Genomic DNA, 16,305 nt, shown 5'->3' with positions numbered 1-16,305 from the left:
GACAGAGGGATGATGTCATTGCAAAAACCCCACTGCATTCATTGTGCTACGGTCTATCCACCCCCCTGCTGCTGCTGGGCTTGCGATTGCCGCTTGCTCCAGCTGAGCTAAGAGTAGCAGCAGCACCAGGGCAGGGACTGACTCCAGCCCTTGGACTTAGGACATCGCAACACGTTCCCTTGCCTGCGTGACTCATTCGCACATCAGTTCTGTTTATGCCTGGGGTGGGGAGAAATATCCCAAACCAGGTGAGTTGAAGTGATTTATTCAAAGGGTTCTACCAAGTTATTCCTCCCGCTTAATTCTCAAGGCTTTCTTTTGGGAAGATGGGGGCGGGAGGATTGGAGAGGTGTTCGCAAGTGCTGCTAAGTGAAAAGCTCTGTGCAATTTGGGTCACTGCAAAGAACAACTCTAGCAACCTTCCCCCGCCGGAGGACCGATTCCTGCCAATTCCCTAGTCGCAACTCCCCTCAACCTTTTTGAGGATTGGAGAGGGGGGCTGGGTTGGGGAGGATGTTGGGAAGTGCTCTTAGAAAATCAGAAGACAGAGGTGGGGGACTGCAGTCCTGTCACATACGGCCCCGAGTGCTGAGGTTTGAGTGGGAAGGGGTGATGCGTGGGGAGAAATGGAGACAGTGATTTAATGTGGTTGCACTACTTTAGAACATTTCTATGTCGCTTGGGCAAGTACACGCTATTTATTTTTAAGATGAGCGTGCTTCTGAGTAGGTTAAGTTTTGTGGGGCTCTATTTTATGTGTGTGTGTCTGTGTCGTTTGTCTCGCCTTTTCTGCTGATTTGAGGTGACAGTGTCCTTTAATGGTGCACTCCCCTGCCAGTCAGAAACATTTCACGTGTCTGGGGAAGCTTCTTTTAGGCTGCTGGAAGCAGCATTTTTGTTAAGTGTTTTTCTTCTTCCCAATGCAGGATTGTTTGGAAGTGGACAGATTTATGCTCGTGTGAGTGTTTTAAATTATGTTGCAGTAGGCTCTTTGCCACTGACAATGGTACCATAATTAGCTGCCTTTTCGTGAAGCACAGTCACCTGTCACAACTAACGGTTTGGAGAAGGGGTCATTAGGGAAACCCTGGTTCATTTTAACGCATTAGGGAAAGGGAAAGTTAGAAGCACTGTTAACCTTCATTTGCCATTACTGAAAGGTACCCAAAAGGTATCTTCTGAGAGGAAGAGTGATCCTGGCCAGGGAAACCAAGGCGCATAGAAGTGGGGGTTTTTTTGGTTTGTTTTTTGGGGTTTTGTTTTTAAGCGAACTGACACATTTAATAGGACAGAAAGCATTCTGGCTTACATGATTTTGGCTCTTGTGAGAGTTATTAGGATGATTAGTGCAATAAATGTTACTTTGGGATAAACAGCTGGCTGACTCCAGAACAGATGGGGCCAGTCTTAGCTGAGAGATCTACAACCTTGGAAATGAATGGACTTGGGGTCAGCCACACCCCCTCCTGGAATGTCAAAAGAAGGAGAAATGTCAAAGCATTTTATGCTTAACTCTAAAATGCCAAACCTTTTTATAGCCAGGTCAGGCATTGGGTGAAAGTCATTCCTGGTTATCTTCTGCTGCTGAACAAATTTTCTTCATTTTCCATTCAGACCCTTAGGTCTCCAAAGTTGCAGCTGGGTGATGCTTCGTTAAACGCTGCTTGTTACTAAATGCAAAGGACAATCCATTGTATGGGCTTTGTAGTAGAGAGATTTATTGAGATGCAATGAGCAGCTTTGGGATTTGGGAAAAGACTGCCTGGCTTTGCTTCTCCGTATGTTTTTCTGATGCTTACTGTCTATTCTCCTGGGCACCTTACCCTTTTTGTCTGTACCTTCCTTACCCCACCCCTCTATGTCCCTTGAAGTTCTTTCGGTTTCTTTTCCTGTTTCTCCATTTACAATTCTCACTTTTCCTCTCTGTTTCAAAATTTCCCTCTTATCACCAATACATCAAGTCTCTCTAAGTCTTTTTCCAATCTCTGAATACCCTCCTCACCCCTTCTTTACCTCACCCAGAAACTCCAGGGTAGAGGTAGACTGTGCAAATATTTATTCCACAGAGTCCTCTTGGAAGCTTTGACTTTTCTTTTTTCTTGCAGTGGGTGCTAGGCAGGATGAGCAGCAACGAGCCTGACCCTTTGGCCTGGTTTGTGGCTTCTGTGACAGACATAATTTGGCCTCAGCAGCTTGTGGACAATGCAGTGTTGCAGTTGAGCCATGTCACTGTAGTTTTCATTGGTACCTGTATTAAGAACTGCCAGTGCATTAGCAAGGTTTTAAAATACTATATATGAGGGGCACCTAGCTGGCTCAGGAGGAAGAGCATGTGACTCTTAATCTTGGGGTTGTGAGTTTGAGCCCCACATTGGGTGTATAGAGATTACTTAAATAAATAAAAACTTAAAAAGAAGGGGCACCTGAGTGGCTCAGTCAGTTAAGCATCTGCCTTCTGCTCAGGTCATGATCTCACAGTCCTGGGATCGAGCCCCGCATCAGGCACCCTGCTCCGCGGACAGCCTGCTTCTCCCTCTCCCTCTGCCACTCATCCTACTTGTGCTCTCTCTCTCTCTGTCAAATAAATAAATAAAATCTTTAAAAAAGAAAAAAAAAACTTTAAAAAAATCAAATGCTTTACATGAAATGTTCTCTTAATTCCCAAAGGAATAAAAAGACTTCAAAGGGCTTCTTCCTCATTTAATACTTTTTTTTCCCCTGATTCCTGCTCCAGTATGTGGTGGGAAAGCCATCTTTTCTGTTGATTGCTGAGGAGCAATCCAGGTGGACAAACTGCCCATTTGTTTTATTTTTTTGAAGACACTTGGAGTAGCAACAGTGTTCCCTCCTGTGGTGTCTTCTTTATGGATGAAAAAAAATTTTTTTATTTGTTCTCTTAAGGAGAAGGGTGTGGTGGTGGTTATGTTTGCTGTTTAACGTTAATGCTTTTCCAGGCATAGAGTCTAACTGTTGTTGGTATGGAGGCAACTAGTGTGACAGGCAGATTCAGAAGTTGTCTTCCTAGACCTCTCTCTCACCACCTTCTCATTCCTAATTTTCTTATTTTAAGATGCTCCATCTCCTACCCACACTGTTTAGTGTTTTGGGGGGACAAATGAGCTGAATGATGGGTTAGATTTGTCTCCATCATTATGTCTGTGACCTTGAATAACTGTGCATTTCTTTCTGCCTCTGTTTACATATTTGCAAATGGATAATGATCCTTGCCCCTTGGCTTACTTAGCCAAGTAGTTTGCTCCCAGCCCATAATTCTGATGACAAATATTAATTGAGCAGCTACTGTGTTTTAAGAACTATGGATACATCAGTGGAAAGAGAAGCTTCCCTGGGTGCCTCAGTTGGTTAAACGTCTGACTCTTGATGTTGGCTCAGGTCATGATCTCAGAGTTGCGAGATGGAGCCCCACATTGAGCTCTGCACTCAGTGTGGAGCCTGCTTGAGATTCTTTCTCCCTCTCCCTCTGCCCCTCCCTCTGCTTGCTCGTGCACATGTGTGCTTTCTTTCTTTCATTTTTTTTAAATTAACATATAGTGTATTATTTGTGTCAGGGGTACAGGTCTGTGATTCATTAGTCTTACACAATTCACAGCACTCACCATAGCACATGCCCTCCCCAATGTCCATCACCCAGCCACCCCATCCCTCCCACTCCCCTCCACTCCAGCAACCCTCAGTTTGTTTCCTGAGATTAAGAGTCTCTTGTGGTTTGTCTCCCTCTCTGGTTTCATCTTGTTGCATTTTTCCCTACCTCCCCCTATGACCCTCTGTCTTGTTTCTCAAATTCCTCATATCAGTGAGATCATATGATACTTGTCTTTCTCTGATGACTTATTTCGCTTAGCATAATACCCTCTAATTCCATCCACGTTGTTGCAAATGGCAAGATTTCATTTTTTGATGGCTGCATAATATTCCATTGTATATATACATCACATCTTCTTTATCCATTCATCTGTTGATGGACATCTAGGCTCTTTCCATAGTTTGGCTATTGTGGACATTGCTGCTATAAACATTGGGGTGCATGTGCCCCTTCGGGTCCCTACATTTGTATCTTTGGGATAAATACCCAGTAGTGCAATTGCTGGGTTGTAGGGTAGCTCTATTTTCAACTTTTTGAGGAAACGCCATACTGTTTTCCAGAGTGGCTGCACCAAGCTTGCATTCCCACCAACAGTGTAAGAGGGTTCCCCTTTCTCCACATCCTCGCCAACATCTGTCGTTTCCTGACTTGTTAATTTTAGCCATTCTGACTGGTGTGAGGTGATATCTCATTGAGGTTTTGATTTGTATTTCCCTGATGCCACGTGTATCTTTCTAAATAAATAAATAAATAAAATCTTAAAAAAAGGAGAAAGAAAGAGAATCATCCCCTGCCCTATGGAATTTCTGTTCTAATAGGGAGACAATCATTGGACAAGTAATCACAGTGTGATGAGTGTTATTACCAAAAGGGGATGTACTATATGGTGGAATAGGAGTGCCTCACTGGTACTTCACCTTCTCTAGGGAAATCAGGGAAAGATTCCTGTAGGAGGTGACACTTCAAGAAACTTTAAGAGTGAGTGGAAGTAATTTAGGTTGACAATGAGAGGTGCTTACAGGGAGACAGAGGATTTCTGACAAGGGAAACTGCATGTTCAAAGTACAAAGGAAAGAGTGGTAAATATGAGGACTTGAAAGGAGGTCAGTCTGTATATGGGAATAGAGCAAGGGGAGAGACCAAACCAGACTGGAGAGGTGGCAGAGTCTAGAAAGTGGGCAGTTTTCTGAGCCTCGCGTGAATTTTGGTCTTTATCCTAAGAGCAATGGGAACCTAATAAAGGGCTTTAAATAGCTAGGTGAATTATATATGTAGAATGATATGAAAAACATCACCTTGGCTGTTAAGTGAAGAAGAGATTGGAGAATATTGGCCAAAGTCAATGTGTGGAGGACAAGTAGAAAGTCATTCTTGTAGTCTATGTGAGGGATAATGGTGGCTTGGATTTAGGGTGGTGACAGAGGGCTTGGAAAGAAGGAAAGAGATTAGGGAGATGCTAAACTTGAACATTATAACTGATAAGATTACTGATGGATTGGATGTGGGGATAGGGAGAAGGGGGAGTAGAGATGTACTTGAATTTTTCCTTGAGCAACTGGGAATGCCATTTTCAGAAAAAGAGAACACTGGACAGAGACCAGATTTTTGTTTGTTCAAGAAGGAGGGACTTTTGGCCATGTTGAGTTTGAAGTTCCAGACAGACATCTAAGATCTTTCTCTCCTTCACCCTGTCCAAGTGTAGGATGTGGCATAGTGGACTTGAAGGGAGCTCTGGTGAGGCTTGCTACTTTTTTATTAGCTGTATGATGTTGGACATATTATATTCTTTTTCTGAACTTTAGTTTCCTTATTTGTGAAATATGTTAGTCTTCTAATTTATACTGATTTTCTCCTAGCTGTATATGTATGGTGCTAAGAATACAGAATTGAATAAGATAGTGTTTCCTTTGAAAGAATTCACTCAGGTGAGGGAGACAACATAAGTAGCTACATAAAAAGAGTTATGTGGGCCATGCTAGGAGAGCACAGCCCCAAGGAAGGCTTTCCTTCTTTCTTATTGGTGAGAGGGGCAGGAGACCTTTGACCTGAGACATGAAGCAAGAAGGAGCTCTCCAGACCATTCCCAGGCACCTCATAGCATGTCTTGCAAAGATTAGGGACTCCGAATGTTTGTTGATTGAGTATATTAACTTAAGCCACTGAGGGTCCATTCAAAGGAAATATCAATGCATTGGAAGAGGGCATTTAGTAATGCAAGTGTCAAATCTGAGACACTTTTAACAAATCCATTAAAATGTATTCCTGATACCTGCACCCTTTGAGGTGTTATGTAGATGACTTGTAGGGAAAGTGAGAAATATTTCAGATCTGGTTTCTTTTTGGGCTGAACTTCCTTTATTCAAGTTAGTTTCTCAAAAAATAATTTTATAATTGTATAGAGTTCCCTAAATCAATGGGTCTCACACTTATGAATTGTATAGATAAGCAAAATTACAAAAAATAAGGTAAAATTGGCTGAGCTGTTGACAATGGTTATTTTTCTATAGTAGAGATAGATTTTTTAAAAATGACCCCTTCACTTTTATCTCATAAAATAAAGGACATTTAATAACAAAAGTTGAGGGAGACCATACTTTTAAAATTAACAATATATTGAACTTTATGAAAAATTCTCTACATTGTCTTTATTTTTCTCATTTTGTTGCAGACTAGTAAAAAAAAAGATGAAAAAAACATTAGAATGTTATAATAATTTATGGAACCATTGCCGTATTTTCTTGGCTATGGTGGAAATGTGGCCCATCTCCAAATAAGAACACTTCCAAGTATGGAAGAATTTTGTATAGACCACAGATAATTTATTTTCAGTTCCTTCTCCATAGTAATCTAATTGCTGAAAACTAGATAGGTCTACTCAAGGTGTGTCTAAGGTCACAGTTCTTCACTTGTCCCTGGAGGATCCTCACAAAGACTGTGATCCCTGGGATCATATGTTAAAGTGTGTGTGTATGAGAGAGAGAGAGAGAGAATTCACATGCATATATTTTTCTATCGCTATATATGTGTCTTTGGGCAAGTTATTTAACTTCTTTGAACCTCAGTTTTTTTGCAAGATTGTTATGAGGTTTAAATGAGATAATACGTTTTAAATGTCTGGCACTATGCCTGGTATAGCTGATGCTCATAGTAACTGTTTTTAACATTATATTTATTTCTTGGTTTAAATATTTTATTTATTGGCTGATCCCTGCTTAGTACCTATCGTGGTAACACAAAGAAAAAGATAACAGTGTAACTAGACAACCTGATGCAATGAGAAGTAAACAACATCACTGATGCAGAATTCTTGCCAGAAATGCTTAACCTAAATCTAATCATGAAGAAATAATCAGGCGAATCCAGACTGTGGGACATACTGCAAAACAGCTGGCCTGCGATCTTTGAAAATGTCAGTGTCATGAAAGACAACCAAAACAAAATAAAACAAGATATATAGGGGACTGATCTAGATTAAAGGAGACCGGAGCTATGACAACTAAAAGCAACATGTAACCCTTGATTGGATTCTGGACTTAAAAAGAAAAAAGAAAAAAAAAGCTGTAAGGGACATTTTGGGGGCAAATGGGGAAATTTGAATGGGAGTTGTATATTAGATAATCAGTAACAATGTTAGTTTTCTTGGATGTGATAATGCTTCCATCTGCTTAGCCTGACATGCTATGGATATTGGTGTCTAGATCAGTTGCCATTCCTGAATGTCGTCGTTAGGAATGTCACACCAAAGCTAGAAGACATCAAGGGCTGCTTCAGAAGGTAGTGATTTTCTTGGTCACTGCAAGTATTTAATCAGCCTACAGGCTGTAATACCACTTACTGGGAATATTGTAAGCGATTTTTAAATGTCCTTTCTAGGGGTGCCTGGGTGGTTCAGTTGCTTAAGTGTTCAACCCTTGATTTCAGCTCAGGTCATGATCTTGGGGTCCAGAGATCGAGCCCCACATCGGGTTCCACACTCAGTGCAGAGACGCTTGTGCTCTCTCTCTCTTTCTCAAATGAATAAATAAACAAATAAATAATATTTTTTAAAAAGTGTCCTTTCTAAACACTATCCTGTCATTCATCTGCAAGAAGAATGCAAACTTCTAGAGCTGGTACTCTACCTTTGATATCACTAGAGGTAGTAATACAGGTGGAGTACTAGCTGCTTCCAAAGTGAAGAGGAAAGAATGGCAAGGGGCACATAAATATATATATCTTAAAATTTTTTTGAGTCTAGACATAACATAAGATTAATCAAAATTTATTTTAGAAATGCACAATGAACTGGATAGGGGAAATTCCCCTTAATTCCACCTCACAAAGTTAATCAGCTTTGAGGTTTTGATGTATATTCCTCTGTCATTTTTTCCCCACCCATATACTAATGATATTATTATATATAATTCTGCTTGCTGTCTCTTAATATGTTTTGAGCAGTTGCCCCACATATTTGCATGTCGCTCTAACTTACCTGTTTTCATGGCTGTTAGGCACCGCTTCAGTGAGCATTTGACAAGGCATCCCTTTGTGATGAACTTGTGGGAATATTTCTGTAGAATACATTTCTGGGGGTAGAAATGCCGGATCAGAGTTCCTCTTTAATTGCCCCCTGATTTAAATTCTTATCATTTCTACATACCTTTGCCAAGTCCATTAGCCACTTGAGCTAAACTCTTACTAAAGGAAGGAAATTGTGATGGGTGAACAGAAAGTGGGCAAAAATGGAATCACAGAGTTCCTGCTGGTTTTTGTGAAGGCTATAATAATAAAGGTTAGTATATAAATAATATGGAAACCTCTGGAAGAGAGAAATAAAATACATCATCTCTGCCTACAACACAGTATGATATTTAAAAAGTGAACTGAAACAATAAAGCAACCAAGAGTTTTCCCCAGAAGATTCTGCAGAAAATTTTTATTTTTGAGTTATGATTAGCTTCACTAAAATGTGGCAGCATCAACCTTGAGATGAAAATAACCCCTTCTGCTCACTTCCTCTCTATCTCAGTCACACCACCACACTAGAAAGGGGAATTTAAGCTCCACTTTTTAAATATCTGAACCAGGTGGTTAAAAGGTCTGATTGTTCATCTTTCTGAATATTGATAGAAGCAATCCCAGGCAGATTTTTGGCATTTTTCTGTAGAACAGGTATGAATTTAGGAGTGGTCATCAGTGACTCACTGTGCCCTAGCAGAGACCCTAGAGAAGAGACTGTGAGAATCACAAGCTATGAATTATTTCTGTTCTTATGTGGCTGGGTGGAGCAAACACAGATTTGAGCTCTGCACTATGTGGAAATTTATCTTTTCAAGTCTCAGTTTCTTCTTCTGTAAAATGGGGGTTATTGTGACACCAAGATGAGATAATGTATATAAAAGGACTTTGGCAAATTTATTTGAAAGTGAATATATGCTGTTGTTAAGGTGCTGCTGTGTCTGACTGAGCCATCTCATGTCATTCTTTCCTTTAATTCCAATTGCATTTATATGCCAAAAGATTTTTTAAGGCATTCTGTCTCATAATGTCTTATTGTTACGTCTTCAACATTTGTGAGCATAAACTAAATGCAAGATTCTGTGCTGGGTTTTCTGGTAAGTAAATAAAGATGAAACCATCAGGAGCCTTTCTTTATTCCCACTTTTTTAAAAAATTTTTTTATTGTTATGTTAATCACCATACATTACATCATTAGTTTTTGATGCAGTGTTCCATGATTCATTGTTTGTTCATAACACCCAGTGCTCCATGCAGAACGTGCCCTCCTCAATACCCATCACCAGGCTAACCCATCCCCCTACCCTCCTCCCCTCTAGAACCCTCAGTTTGTTTTTCAGAGTCCATTGTCTCTCATGGTTCGTCTCCCCCTCTGACTTACTCCCCTTCATTCTTCCTCTCCTGTTATCTTCTTCTTTTTCTTTTTTCTTAAAATATGTTGCGTTATTTGTTTCAGAAGTACAGATCTGTGATTCAACAGTCTTGCACAATTCACAGCGCTCACCGTAGCACATACCCTCCCCAATGTCTATCACCCAGCCACCCCATCCCTCCCACCCCCAACCACTCCAGTAACACTCAGTTTGTTTCCTGAGATTAAGAATTCCTCATATCAGTGAGGTCATATGATACATGTCTTTCTCTGATTGACTTATTTCACTAAGCATAACGCCCTCCAGTTCCATCCACGTCATTGCAAATGGCAAGATCTCATTCCTTTTGATGGCTGCATAATATTCCCTTGTGTATATATACCACCTCTTCTTTATCCATTCATCTGTCGATGGACATCTTGGCTCTTTCCACAGTTTGGCTATTGTGGACATTGCTGCTATAAACATTGGGGTGCACGTACCCCTTCGGGTCCCTACATTTGTATCTTTGTGGTAAATACCCAGTAGTGCAATTGCTGGATCGAATGGTAGCTCTAATTTCAACTGTTTGAGGAACCTCCATACTGTTTTCCAGAGTGGTTGCACCAGCTTGCATTCCCACCAACAGTGTAGGAGGGTTCCCCTTTCTCCACATCCCCGCCAACATCTGTTGTTCCCTGACTTGTTAATTTTAGCCATTCTGACGGGTGTGAGGTGGTATCTCATTGAGGTTTTGATTTGGATTTCCCTGATGCCAAGCGATGTTGAGCACTTTTTCATGTGCCTGTTGGCCATTTGGATGTCTTCTTTGGAAAAATGTCTGTTCATGTCTTCTGCCCATTTCTTGATTGGATTATTTGTTCTTTGGGTGTTGAGTTTGGTAAGTTCTTTATACATTTTGGATCCTAGCCCTTTATCTGATATGTCATTTGCAAATATTTTCTCCCATTCTGTCGGTTGTCTTTTGGTTTTATGGACTGTTTCTTTTGCTGTGCAAAAGCTTTTTATCTTGATGAAATCCCAATAGTTCATTTTTGCCCTGGGTTCCTGTGCCTTTGGCGATGTTTCTAGGAAGAAGTTGCTGCGGCTGAGGTCGAAGAGGTTGCTGTCTGAGTTCTCCTTTAGGATATTGATGGACTCCTGTCTCACGTTTAGGTCTTTCAACCATTTGGAGTCTATTTTTGTGTGTGGTGTAAGGAAATGGTCCAGTTTCATTCTTCTGCATGTGGCTGTCCAATTTTCCCAACACCATTTGTTGAAGAGACTGTCTTTTTTCCATTGGACATTCTTTCCTGCTTTGTCAAAGATAAGTTGACCATAGAGTTAAGGGTCCATTTCTGGGCTCTCGATTCTGTTCCATTGATCTATGCGTCTGTTTTTGTGCCAGTACCATACTGTCTTGATGATGACAGCTTTGTAATAGAGCTGGAAGTCCGGAATTGTGATGCCGCCAGCTTTGCTTTTCTTTTTCAACATTCCTCTGGCTATTCGGGGTCTCTTCTGGTTCCATACAAATTTTAGGATTATTTGTTCCATTTCTTTGAAAAAAAGTGGATGGTATTTTGATGGGGATTGCATTGAATGTGTAGATTGCTCTAGGTAGCATTGACATCTTCACAATGTTGGTTCTCCCAATCCATGAGCATGGAACGTTTTTCCATTTCTTTGTGTCTTCTTCAATTTCTTTCATGAGTATTTTATAGTTTTCTGAGTACAGATCCTTTGCCTCTTTGGTTAAATTTATTCCTAGATATCTAATGGTTTTGGGTGCAATTGTAAATGGGATCGACTCCTTGATTTGTCTCTCTTCTGTCTTGTTGTTGGTGTATAGGAATGCCACTGATTTCTGTGCATTGATTTTATATCCTGCTACTTTACTGAATTCCTGGATGAGTTCTAGCAGTTTTGGGGTTCTTTATCCCCACTTTTATTCTAGGAGACTAATATCTTTTAATGAGAGTCTTCAATAAAAGCTGTTTTACAAACGTATATTATGTATGCTGTTTTATAATTTTAAACTTAGGTGGTAGATTTTAGTTCCATTTTTTCCAGATAAATGAGGAAATAATTCTTAGTGAGGTTAAGTAACTTTTTTTTTTTTTAAGTTACCTAGTTTAAAAAAAAGTTGCAGATGGCGCTAGGTAGATTTTCTGGAAACAAAACCAAAAGCATCTCCAGCTGCTTCCTATTTTTGTCTTGCCTTCTGATCAAAAGCATAAGCTTCATGAAGGCAGGACTGGCTGGTGGCATTTACTTTGATATGGCTCATTTTACCTGCAGGCACACAGGAAGGAGCTTTCCTTCCGTCTGTTGAGTTTGTTGAGTTAGTTGAAGCCATGATGTGAATTATCATAGCATCTACTAGGTGCCAAATGGTTTACATGTTTTATTTGATTTATTTCCCCCAACTCATTTTGAAAAGTTTCAGATATGTAGAAAAATTGCAAAAATTTTACCGTGAACATTCCATATACTCTTCATCCAGATTAATTTGCTTTCTCTTTCTGCATCTGCGCACACACATACACACACACACAGTTTTTCCCAAGAAATCATTTAAAAGTGACTTGCAGACATTATAACACTTTAGCTCTGCCCACTGGAGCATGTATCTCTTAAGATACAGGAAGTTCTCCCATCTAACCGTAATACCGTTACCCTGAAACATTGAAATTTTGAAGAGTCCAAGTCTGTTTCCTTGGTAAATTGGATTGGTCTGATTGTTTTCTCTTTATCAGACTCAGGTTAAACACTTATAGTAGGAATTCCAAATAGACAGTGTTGCATCTTTTTCTTTGTATCACATTAGGTCACACATAGTGTCAGTTTGTAACATCACTGGTGATATAAGATTTGGTCATTTGGAGGGGCGCCTGGGTGGCTCAGTTGGTTAAGGGACTGTCTTCAGCTCAGGTCATGATCTTGGAGTCCTGGGATCGAGTCCGGCATTGGGCTCCCTGCTCAGCGAGGAGCCTGCTTCTGCCTCTAACCCTCCCCCCTCTCATGTACTCTCTCTCTCATTCTCGTTCTCTCGAATAAATAAATAAATCTTTAAAAAAAAAGATTTGGTCATTTGGATGAAGTGGTATTGCCTGGTCTCTTCATTGTAAAGGTACCTGTTTCTCTTTGTAATTAATACAGTAGTCTGTGGGGAGATAACTTTGAGATTGTTTGAATATCCTGTTCCTCAACAATTTTTATCCACTGGGTTTAACATCTATTGATAATTATGGCCTAGGTCAATTGGTATCTATAAAAGGATGATTTTCTAATTTGCTCTTTCCTTCTATATTTATTACCAGGCATTTTCTGGTAGATCAGCTTTCAGCTCCTTTTCTTCCTCCTCCCCCTCCTCCTCCTCCTTTATTTAAGCATCATCTGGACCACTGGATTATTTTTTATCCTCAGGGTGTTATAATCCATTACCAACCTTATGCCTTTTTCCTCAGAGATTTTGCCCATTTTACAAGTGAGGAAATTAAGACTCAGAAAATACAAGTAACTTTCTGAGAATCACGGCTTGTTAGCAGAAGAGGCCAGTCGCAGACCCAGTTTTGATTAACTCTGAGGTAGTTTCTGCTCCTTTTTGCCTCGCAGCAGTCCAGGGACAAAAGATTACTTGATGAAATCAAGTTAAAAAGAAAAAGCAAGCATTGCATCATTGTTGCTAATAGCAAATGATTGGAAACAACCCTAAATGTGTCAGTGGAAACAGGTTAAATAAATGGGTATGTTCACACAAGGGAAAACTATTAAACCACACACAAGAATTAGGGTGTTCTCTAATACTGATATGGAAAGATCTCAAAGGATATACTAAATGAAAGAAGGAAGAGTGTGTATTTTGTGAAAGAAGTGGGGAGAAGAAAGTATATTTGAATTTGCACAAAGAAACCCTGGAAGTATGTAAAAGAACAAAGTAACTTGTTACTGGAATAGCGCTGTAAAAGTGAGCGGGGTGTGTGTTGTGAGATTTCTTAAGATTTACTATTTTATAATCTTAACTTATAAAATAGCTTTATTGAGATATAATTCACACATCACACAATTCACCCATTTAAACTGTACAATTCAGTGGTTTTTAGTATGTTCATAGATTGTGCAACCATCACCACAATCAATTTAGAACATTTTCATTATTCTCAAAGGAAACCTTTTACTCATTAGCATTCATTTATCATCTCCCCCACTCCTGTACCCCGCCCTCCCAAACTGCCCCAAGCAACCACTTTCTTGTCTTTACTTTCTGTCTCTATAGATTTGCCTGTTCTGGACATCGCATATAAATGGCATCAGGTAATATGTGGTCTTTTGTGACTGGTGTCTTTCATCAGTATGATCTTTTCAAGGTTTATCTGTGTTGTAGCATGGGTCAGTTCTAGTTTTATTACCAAATAATATTCCATTGTATGCATATACAACACCAATTGATGGACATTTGGGTTGTTTCCCCTTCTTTTCTTTTCTTTTCTTTTCTTTAATTTAGAGAGGAGGGGAGAGGCAGAGGGAGAGGGAGAGAAAGAATCTTAAGCAGGCTCCACACCTAGCATGGAGCCTGTACAGGGCTCGATCTCAGAACTCTGAGATCATGACCTGAACCAAAATCAAGAGTTGGATGCTTAACCAACTAAGCTAGCCAGGCACCCCTCCACTTAAAAGAAAAATTATTTAAGTAATCTCTACACCCAACATGGGGCTTGAACTCAGGACCCCAAGATCAAGAGTCACATGCTCTTCTGACTGAGCCAGACAGTTACCCTGGCTTGTTGCTACTTTTTGACTATTATGAATAATGCTATCAACATATACATACAAGGTTTTAAATGTACATTTGTTTTTATTTAATTTGCATCTGTACCAGGAGTGGGTCAACTGCTAACTCTTATGAGTGAACTTTTGAGGAACTGACAAATTGTTTCCAAAGCAGCTGTACCATTTTACATTCCCTCCAGCAATATATGAAGGTTCCATTTCTCCACATCCTTGCCAACACTTGTTATTATTTGTCTTTTTCATTATGACCATTTTAGTGGGTATGCCACATTGAGTTTTGAATCATAGGAATGTAATACCAATGTATTTCAAAAATAAAATTAAAACAAAAAATTTAGAAAGAAATGGCAGCTCAAAAAGAAAAGTTTCAGTTGGAGAGCCAGAGGTCAGTTTGTGACGAGATGGCCTTAGGGTAGGGATAATTTTAGGTTTTCCTTGTTCAGCCTGGTGTCCTGATGCATATACATTTCCATCTTCTGTGTTTTAGTACCAGCTGACTTCTCCTCCAGTGCTCTCCTAGATTCATTGTCCAGAGAGTAGGGGGCTTGGGTATAAAGTACTGCCCTCAGGATTTCTAGCACTTTAGAAGCAGCTCTAGAGATTCAGTGGCTAGGACCATGCCAGTTCTTAAGACCAGAGAAGTACCAGGATTCCATGGGCCATGATGTCCTCATACTGTTTTCCTCAGTGCTCATAGTAAGGGCATAAGAATAAGATGGTTTAGCTATTGGTGACTGATCTAGGAAGCAGTGGGATGCTTTTGAAGAATCTCAAGTGTGGGAGCCACAAAATGGAGTTTGAATTTGTGTTCTGGAATGTTTAAACTGTGTGATCTTGGACAACTCATGACTTCTCTGAGCCTCAGTTTTTTTCATCAATAGTAGAGGAGCCTACCTAAAGTATCTCCTCGCAAGATACTTATTGGGTATAAAGGAGGCAAGAGTGACTTTACAGTGGAGAAACATGGCAGACACCACTTTTACTAGATGATTAAAGTCAATTCCAGTGATGGGACAAATCATCATCTGAGAAGGACATCACCTGTGTGGCATTCCTGCCAAAAATGCATAACTTGAATCTAATCACAAGGAAATATCAGATAAATATAAATTAAGAAACGTTCTACAAATCAAATGGACTGTATTTTTTAAAAATGTCAATGTCATGAAAGACAAAGACTGAGGAATAGTTCTAGATTAAAGGAGACTAAAGTCACATAGAAACTAAATACAACATATGATCCTGGATTGATTGGATCAGAGAAAAGTTTTCTCTTTCTTTTTTAAGATTTTATTTATTTGTGAGCGGGAGAGCATGAGCACACGAGTGGGGCAGGGGGCGGGGGGAGAAGCAGAGGGAGAGGGAGAAGCAGACTCCCCACTGAGCAGAGAACCCAATGCAGGCCTTGATTCCAGGACCCCGAGATCATGACCTGAGCCAAAGGCAGCTGCTTAACTGACTGAGCCACCCAGATGCCCCCCAAAATTTTTTCTTTTGCCATAAAGGACATTATTTTATTTGGTCAATTGATGATATTTGAATAAGGTTGAGATTAGATTATATAGGTATTAATATTAATTTTCTGATTTTGATCATCATATTGTGAAGATAAAAGAGTGTGTCCTGATTTTTAGGGAGATACTATGTTTAGGGATAAACTAATATCTATATCAGAGAGAGAGATAAAGCAAAGTGGTAAAAAATTAACATTTGGGTAATTTGGGTGAAGGGTATATATGAATTCTTAGTAATTTTCTTGAAGTTTTTTTCTTTTTCAGTTTAAGTCTGAAATTAATTAAAAATAAGGACATAAAAAAGGAGGGAAGGAAGATGCCAGTACTTAAGAGCATAGGGTTGCCGTGAAGATTAAACAAGGCCCTGTATGTCAAGGCTCAGTATGGTGCTGTCACCTGGCAGCCTTCAAGTACATGTGGACATCCTGGGATGGGCATGGCAACCAGTTGCTCTTAGCTATTATTGGGAAGCCAAATTGAAATTGACATGTGGCATATGGTAACAATATTGTTCCGAATCCAAAATTGGGATTCATGGTCTGAG

The 16,305-nt window shown here is 39.9% G+C and overlaps 1 protein-coding gene across 3 annotated transcripts in view; it reads left to right on the top strand.

The window, feature by feature from the left end:
- The first annotated feature begins 57 nt into the window (after positions 1 to 57).
- RAB30 (RAB30, member RAS oncogene family) overlaps positions 58 to 16,305 on the top strand; it is an 84,001-nt gene continuing 67,753 nt past the window's right edge. For all 3 annotated transcript variants that reach the window (XM_025894368.2, XM_073879791.1, XM_073879793.1), the window contains exon 1: positions 58 to 248. The gene's annotated coding sequence lies outside the window, so the exon portion shown is untranslated. The remainder of the gene's footprint in view (positions 249 to 16,305) is intronic.

This window comes from Callorhinus ursinus, unplaced genomic scaffold (genome assembly GCF_003265705.2).
Source record: "Callorhinus ursinus isolate GAN/ISIS: 27379988/994484 unplaced genomic scaffold, GSC_fseal_2.0 scaffold35, whole genome shotgun sequence".
Lineage (NCBI taxonomy): Eukaryota > Metazoa > Chordata > Mammalia > Carnivora > Otariidae > Callorhinus > Callorhinus ursinus.
The sequence above is the reverse complement of the archived record's forward strand: the minus strand, read 5'-3'. Positions and strand labels throughout refer to the sequence as shown.